Source organism: Arachis hypogaea, chromosome 16 (genome assembly GCF_003086295.3).
Source record: "Arachis hypogaea cultivar Tifrunner chromosome 16, arahy.Tifrunner.gnm2.J5K5, whole genome shotgun sequence".
Lineage (NCBI taxonomy): Eukaryota > Viridiplantae > Streptophyta > Magnoliopsida > Fabales > Fabaceae > Arachis > Arachis hypogaea.
This window is the reverse complement of record NC_092051.1, coordinates 26,273,809-26,281,240: the sequence shown is the minus strand read 5'-3', so window position 1 is coordinate 26,281,240 and position 7,432 is coordinate 26,273,809. Positions and strand designations below refer to the sequence as shown.

General features: G+C 41.5%; 1 non-coding gene across 1 annotated transcript; it reads right to left on the bottom strand.

The window, feature by feature from the left end:
- Positions 1 to 635: 635 nt before the first annotated feature.
- Positions 636 to 743, bottom strand: LOC112760567 (small nucleolar RNA R71). Its single transcript, XR_003181000.1, has one exon. It is a non-coding gene; the product is annotated as a small nucleolar RNA R71 (small nucleolar RNA).
- Positions 744 to 7,432: the final 6,689 nt, after the last annotated feature.

Below are 7,432 nucleotides of genomic sequence, written 5' to 3'. Positions count from 1 at the left end.
ATCTTTTCCTTCTTCTATTCTTCTCTTCTTATACTCACATAAGGAATCTCTATACTGTGACATAGAGGATTCCATATTTTCTTTTCTGTTCTCTTCTTTTTCATATGAGCAGGAACAAGGATAAAAACATTCTTGTTGAAGCTGATCATGAACCTGAAAGGACTCTGCAGAGAAAGCTAAGGAAAGCTAAAACACAACACTCTGAAGAAGACTTTACTGAAATTTTCGAAAAATAAGGAGACATGGCCGAACCCAACAACAATGCAAGGAAGATGCTTGGTGACTTTACTGCACCAAATTCCAACTTACATGGAAGAAGCATCTCAATCCCTGCCATTGGAGCAAACAATTTTGAGCTAAAGCCTCAATTAGTTTCTCTGATGCAACAGAATTGCAAGTTTCATGGACTTCCATCAGAAGATCCTTTTCCGTTCTTAACTGAATTTTTGCAAATCGGTGATACTATTAAGACCAATGGGGTTGATCCCGAGGTCTACAGGCTTATGCTTTTCCCGTTTGCTGTAAAAGACAGAGCTAGAATATGGTTGGACTCTCAACCTAAAGATAGCCTGAACTCTTGGGATAAGCTGGTCACGACTTTCTTAGCCAAGCTCTTTCCTCCTCAAAAGCTTAGCAAGCTTAGAGTGGATGTTCAAACCTTCAAACAGAAAGAAGGTGAATCCCTCTATGAAGCTTGGGAGAGATACAAGCAACTGACCAAAAAGTGTCCTTCTGACATGCTTTCAGAATGGACCATCCTGAATATATTCTATGATGGTCTGTCTGAATTATCTAAGATGTCATTGGACCATTCTGCAGGTAGATCCATTCACCTAAAGAAAACGCCTGCAGAAGCTCAGGAACTCATTGACATGGTTGCAAATAACCAGTTCATGTACACTTCTGAAAGGAATCCTGTGAGTAATGGGACGCCTCAGAGGAAGGGAGTTCTTGAAATTGATACTCTGAATGCCATATTGGCTCAGAACAAAATATTGACTCAGCAAGTCAATATGATTTTTCAGAGTCTGAATGGATTGCAAGCTACATCCAATAGTACTAAAGAAGCATCTTCTGAAAAAGAAGCTTATGATCTTGAGAACCTTGCAATAGCAGAGGTGAATTACATGGGTGAACCCTATGAAAACACCTATAATTCCTCATGGAGAAATCATCCAAATTTCTCATGGAAGGATCAACAAAAGCCTCAACAAGGCTTTAATAATGGTGGAAGAAACAGGTTTAGCAATAGCAAGCCTTTTCTATCATCCACTCAGCAACAGATAGAGAATTCTGAGTAGAATCCATCTAGCTTAGCAAATATAGTCTCTGATCTATCTAAGGCCACTCTAAGTTTCATGAATGAAACAAGGTCCTCCATTAAAAGTTTGGAGGCACAAGTGGGCCAGCTGAGTAAAAGAGTCACTGAAACTTCTCCTAGTACTCTCCCAAGCAATACAGAAGAAAATCCAAAGAGAGAGTGCAAGGCCATTGATTTGACCATCATGGCCGAACCTATAAGGGAGGAGGGGGACGTGAATCCCAATGAGGAAGACCTCATGGGACGTCCCCTGAACACTAGAGGGTTCCTCAATAAGGACCTGAAGGAATCTGAGGCTCATACAGAGACCATAGATGTTCCATTCAACCTGCTTCTGCCCTTCATGAGCTCTGATGAGTATTCTTCCTCTGAGGAGGATGAAGACATTACTGAAGAGCAAGTTGCTAAGTACCTTGGTGCAATCATGAAGCTGAATGCTAAATTATTTGGTAATGAGACTTGGGAAGATGAACCTTCCTTGCTCACCAATGAACTGAATGCATTGGATAGGCAGAAATTACCTCAAAAGAAATAGGATCCTGGTAAATTCTTAATACCCTGTACCATAGGCATTATGACCTTTGAGAAGGCTCTGTGTGACCTGGGGTCAGGCATTAACCTTATGCCACTCTCTATAATGGAGAAACTTGGGATCTTTGAGGTGCAAGCTGCCAGAATCTCATTAGAGATGGCAGACAACTCAAGAAAACAGGCTTATGGACTAGTAGAGGACGTGCTAGTAAAGGTTGAAGGCCTTTACGTCCCTGCTGATTTCATAATCCTAGACACTGGGAAGGATGAAGATGAATCCATCATCCTTGGAAGACCCTTCCTAGCCACAGCAAAAGCTGTGATTGATGTGGACAGAGGAGAATTAGTCCTTTAACTGAATGAGGACAACCTTGTGTTTAAAACTCAAGGATCTCCTTCTGTAACCATGGAGAGGAAGCATGAAAAGCTTCTCTCACTGCTGAGTCAACCAAAGCCCCCACAGTCAAACTCTAAATTTGGTGTTGAACCCCCACATTCAAACTCTAAGTTTGGTGTTGGGAGGTCCCAACAATGCTCTGAACATCTGTGAGGCTCCATGAGAGCTCACTGTCAAGCTATTGACTTTAAAGAAGCGCTTGTTGGGAGGCAACCCAATGTTATTTAATTATATCTATTTATTTTCCATTGCTATTTTATGCTTTTTTTAGGTTGATGATCATGTGAAGTCACAAAAACAACTGAAAAAATAAAAAACAGAATGAAAAACAGCATTAAAAATAGCTCACACTGGAGGAAGAGCTTACTTGCGTTTAAACGCCAGTAAGAAGCATCAAACTGGCGTTTAATGCCAGAAAGAAGCATCAAGCTGGCGTTAAACGCCAGAAACAAGCACCAAACTGGCGTTTAACGCCAGAACAGAGCATGGAGTTGGCGTTTAACGCCAGAAACAAGCAGCAAGCTGGCGTTTAACGCCAGACATGTACTGCAAGGGCGTTTACACACCTAATAGGAGCAGGGATGATACATCCTTGACCCCTCAGGATCTGTGGATCCCACAGGATCTTCACCTACCCCACCCCTCTCTCTCCCCCTCCATCTCCTCCATTTTCTTCTTCTTCCCCTTCTTTCTTTCTTCTTTTGCTCGAGGACGAGCAAACCTTTTAAATTTGGTGTGGTAAAATCATTGCTTTTTGTTTTTCTATAATCATTTATGGCACCTAAGGCCGGAGAAACCTCTAGAAAGAGAAAAGGGAAGACAAAAGCTTCCACCTCTAAGTCATGGGAGATGGAGAGATTCATCTCAAGGGTCCATAACTCAGTAGTAGAGCATTTGACTGCACAACAAGAGAGCCCACGCATGGACCTCAACAAGAGCATGAGGAATTCCCTCATCAAGAAATTCCTGAGATACCTTAAGGGATACATTTTCCTCCACACAACTATTGGGAGCAACTAAGGATAGGAGCACCAAAATCACTAGGGATGAAGCAACAAAGGCAAGGAAGAGACATAGAGGAGCTCAAGAGCACCATTGGTTCTTCAAGAAGAGGAAGATGCCACCCTCACTAAGGTGGACCCGTTCCTTAATCTCCTTGTTCTTATTTTCCTGTTTTTCGATTTTTGAGCCTTATGTTTTATTTATGTTTGTGTCTTTACTATATGATCATTAGTGTTTAAGTGTCTATGTCTTAAAGCTATGAATGTCCTATGAATCCATCACCTCTCTTAAATGAAAAATGCTTTAATTACAAAAGAACAAGAAGTACATGAATTTCGAATTCATCCTTGAAATTAGTTTAATTATTTTGATGTGGTGACAATACTTTTTATTTTCTGAATGAATGCTTGAACAGTGCATATGTCTTTTGATATTGTTGTTTATGAATGTTAAATATGTTGGCTCTTGAAAGAATGATGAAAAGGAGAAATGTTATTTGATAATCTGAAAAATCATAAAATTAATTCTTGAAGCAAGAAAAAGCAGTGAATACAAAAGCTTGCGAAAAAAAAAGAAAAGAAAATTGGAGAAAAAAATGAAAGAAAGAAAAAGAAAAAGGCAAGAGAAAAAAGCCAGTAACCCTTTAAACCAAAAGGCAAGGGTAATAAAAAGGATCCAAGGCTTTGAGCATCAGTGGATAGGAGGGCCCAAAGGAATGAAATCCTGGCCTAAGCGGCTAAACCAAGCTGTCCCTAACCATGTGCTTGTGGCGTGAAGGTGTCAAGTGAAAAATTGAGACTGAGCCGTTAAAGTCGAGGTCCAAAGCAAAAAGAAGAGTTTGCTTAAGAACCCTGAACACCTCTAATTGGGGACTCTAGCAAAGCTGAGTCAAAATCTGAAAAGGTTCACCCAGTTATGTGTTTATGGCATTTATGTATCCGGTGGTAATACTAGAAAACAAAGTGCTTAGGGCCACGGCCAAGACTCATAAAGTAGCTGTGTTCAAGAATCAACATATTGAACTAAGAGAATCAATAACACTATCTGAATTCTGAGTTCCTATAGATGCCAATCATTCTGAACTTCAAGGGATAAAGTGAGATGCCAAAACTGTTCAGAGGCAAAAAGCTACTATTCCTGCTCATTTAATTGGAGCTAAGTTTCATTGATACTTTGGAGTTTATAGTATATTCTCTTCTTTTTATCGTATTTGATTTTTAGTTGCTTGGGGATAAGCAACAATTTAAGTTTGGTGTTGTGATGAGCGGATAATTTATACGCTTTTTGGCATTGTTTTTACATAGTTTTTAGTATGATTTAGATAGTTTTAATATATTTTTATTAGTTTTTAAATAAAAATCACATTTCTGGACTTTACTATGAGTTTTTGTGTTTTTCTATGATTTCAGGAATTTTCTGGCTGAAATTGAGGGACTTGAGCAAAAATCAGATTCAGAGGCTGAAGAAGGACTGCAGATGATGTTGGATTCTGACCTCCCTGCACTAAAAGTGGATTTTCTGGAGCTACAGAAGTCCAAATAGTACACTCTTAATTGCGTTAGAAAGTAGACATCCAGGGCTTTCCATCAATATATAATAGTCCATACTTTTTCCAAGTTTAGATGACGCAAACTGGCGTTTAATGCCAGCTTTCTGCCCCCATTCTGGCGTTAAACGCCAGAAACAAGTTGCAAAGCAGAGTTAAACGCCAGAAACAAGTTACAAACTGGCGTTCAACTCCAAGAAAGACCTCTACATGTGAAAGCTTCAACTCTCAGCCCAAGAACACACCAAGTGGGCCCAGAAGTGGATTTCTGCATCATTTACTCATTTCTATAAACCCTAGTAACTAGTTTAGTATAAATAAGACTTTTTACTATTGTATTGATATCTTTGGACGATCTTTTGGACCATCTTTGGTGAATCTTTTGATCATTTTAGATCTCGAGACCTCCAAGGGAGGCTGGCCACTCGGCCATGTCTACCCTATTTTCACTTATGTATTTTCAACGGTGGAGTTTCTACACACCATAGATTAAGGTGTGGAGCTCTGCTGTTCCTCATGAATTAATGCAAAGTACTATTATTTTTCTATTCAACTCAATCCTATTTCTTCTCTAAGATATTCATTTGCACACAAGAACATGATGAATGTGATGATTATGTGACACTCATCATCATTCTCACTTATGAACACGTGCCTGACAAACACTTCCGTTCTACATGCAAACAAGCTTGAATGCATATCTCTTAGCCTCCTGATCTACGATCAGAATCTTCGTGGTATAGGCTAGAATTATTGGCGGCCATTCTTGAGATCCGGAAAGTCTAAACCTTGTCTGTGGTATTCCGAGTAGGATCTGGGAAGGGATGGCTGTGACGAGCTTCAAACTCGCGAGTGCTGGGCGTAATGACAGACGCAAAAGGATTACTGAATCCTATTCCAGTATGATCGAGAACTGACAGATGATTAGCCGTGCGGTGACAGCGCATTTTGGACCATTTTCACTGAGAGGACGGGATGTAGCCATTGACAACGGTGATGCCCAACAAACAGCTTGCCATGGAAAGGAGTATGAAGGATTGGATGAAGGCAGTAGGAAAGCAGAGATTCAGAAGGAACTAAGCATCTCCATACACTTATCTGAAATTCTCACCAATGAATTACATAAGTATCTCTATCCTATCTTACGTTTTATTCATATTTTAATTATTAAAACCTTATAACCATTTGAATCGGCCTGACTGAGATTTACAAGGTGACCATAGCTTGCTTCAAGCCGACAATCTCCGTGGGATCGACCCTTACTCACGTAAGGTTTATTACTTGGACGACCTAGTGCACTTGCTGGTTTGTTGCGCGAGATTGTGAAGAAGAACTAAGATTAAGAACGTGCGTATTAAGTTTTTAGCGCCGTTACCAAGGAATGAATGATCACGATTTTGTGCACCAGCCCTAAAAGACATATAACCCTTCTTAGCCTTTCCCTGACCAGAAGGGTTCGTAAGAAGGAAGAGATAGAGAAAGACATTCACTGAGAGCGGTAGCTCGAGGTACTCGCAGACCATCTCAAAGCAACGGATGGAGGCCCAACTATTCGGATGAAGCTGCGACGGCACAACGTCACAATGACTCAATAAGCTCATAACAAAAGAAGAAAAGGGTAGATGAAGCCCCAAAGTCGTGAACATAGGCTCGTAAACCCACAGCCAATCAACAACCGTGGGAGAAGCCAAGTTCTTTTGGCAGACACGCTCCCGACCAGCAGGGACATAAACCTGATAAAGCGCCTCCTCGGGACCCCCTCCGCATAAGAGCCCGGATTGTCGTAACTTCTGGAGCCCCTCCTTGGTCATCTTAGAAGGAGTATCCCTCACGTCAGAGGAGACCCAAGTGTAGTGGTCGACGAAGTCAGCCAAAGGGCGCTAAGCCTGACTCGAGGAAGTAAGACGCTCGGCCATACCTACAGTGGGGGCACCACTTAGTCAACACGAGAAGTCGAGAACCCCCAAAATAGGAAAGCAAAAAGAAAATAAGAATCTCCCACTAACCCCTCTGTACTAGCCCAGAAACATGAGCAAAAACGCAGGAAAAACCCAGAAACATAAAACCCAGTGGTACCCCCTCTAAAAGCAAAAACAAAAAGACCCAAGCACACGCAAAGCAAATACACGAAAGATAAAAAATAACAACCAAAATGAGAAGAAAGCCATGAAAGCTTACCAGGAGAAGCAGAATTTGCAAGGAACGGACAGAGAGCAAGAACGCTTGAAGCAACAGTAGCAGTAAAAGCAGGAGCAGCAACAACGTAAGAAAGTAAGGAAGAAGGAAAGGAAAAAGTAAAAAAGAGGGGGTTACGAAATGAAAATAAAGGGAAGAGCGCGTAACCGCCGAGGAAGAGCGCCAAAAGACAGGGGCATATTTGCCATTTCGTCCAAAATCTCAAATCAATGAAATGATGGACATTTAATGTCCGGCGCCAAAACCAAGAAAGCAACACAGAAATCGAAGCGACCAAACGCAAGAAAACCAAAACGACACCAACGAGCCACCGAGAAAGAAGAAGACCCACCGCCTCAGTAAGACAAACACGCCCAGCCACGAGGCCCAGACCTCGAGGCCGGCACGTTGGGGGCACTGTTATGGGCTGTTAGCCCAGCCCAAGAAGTCGTCGGGTCAG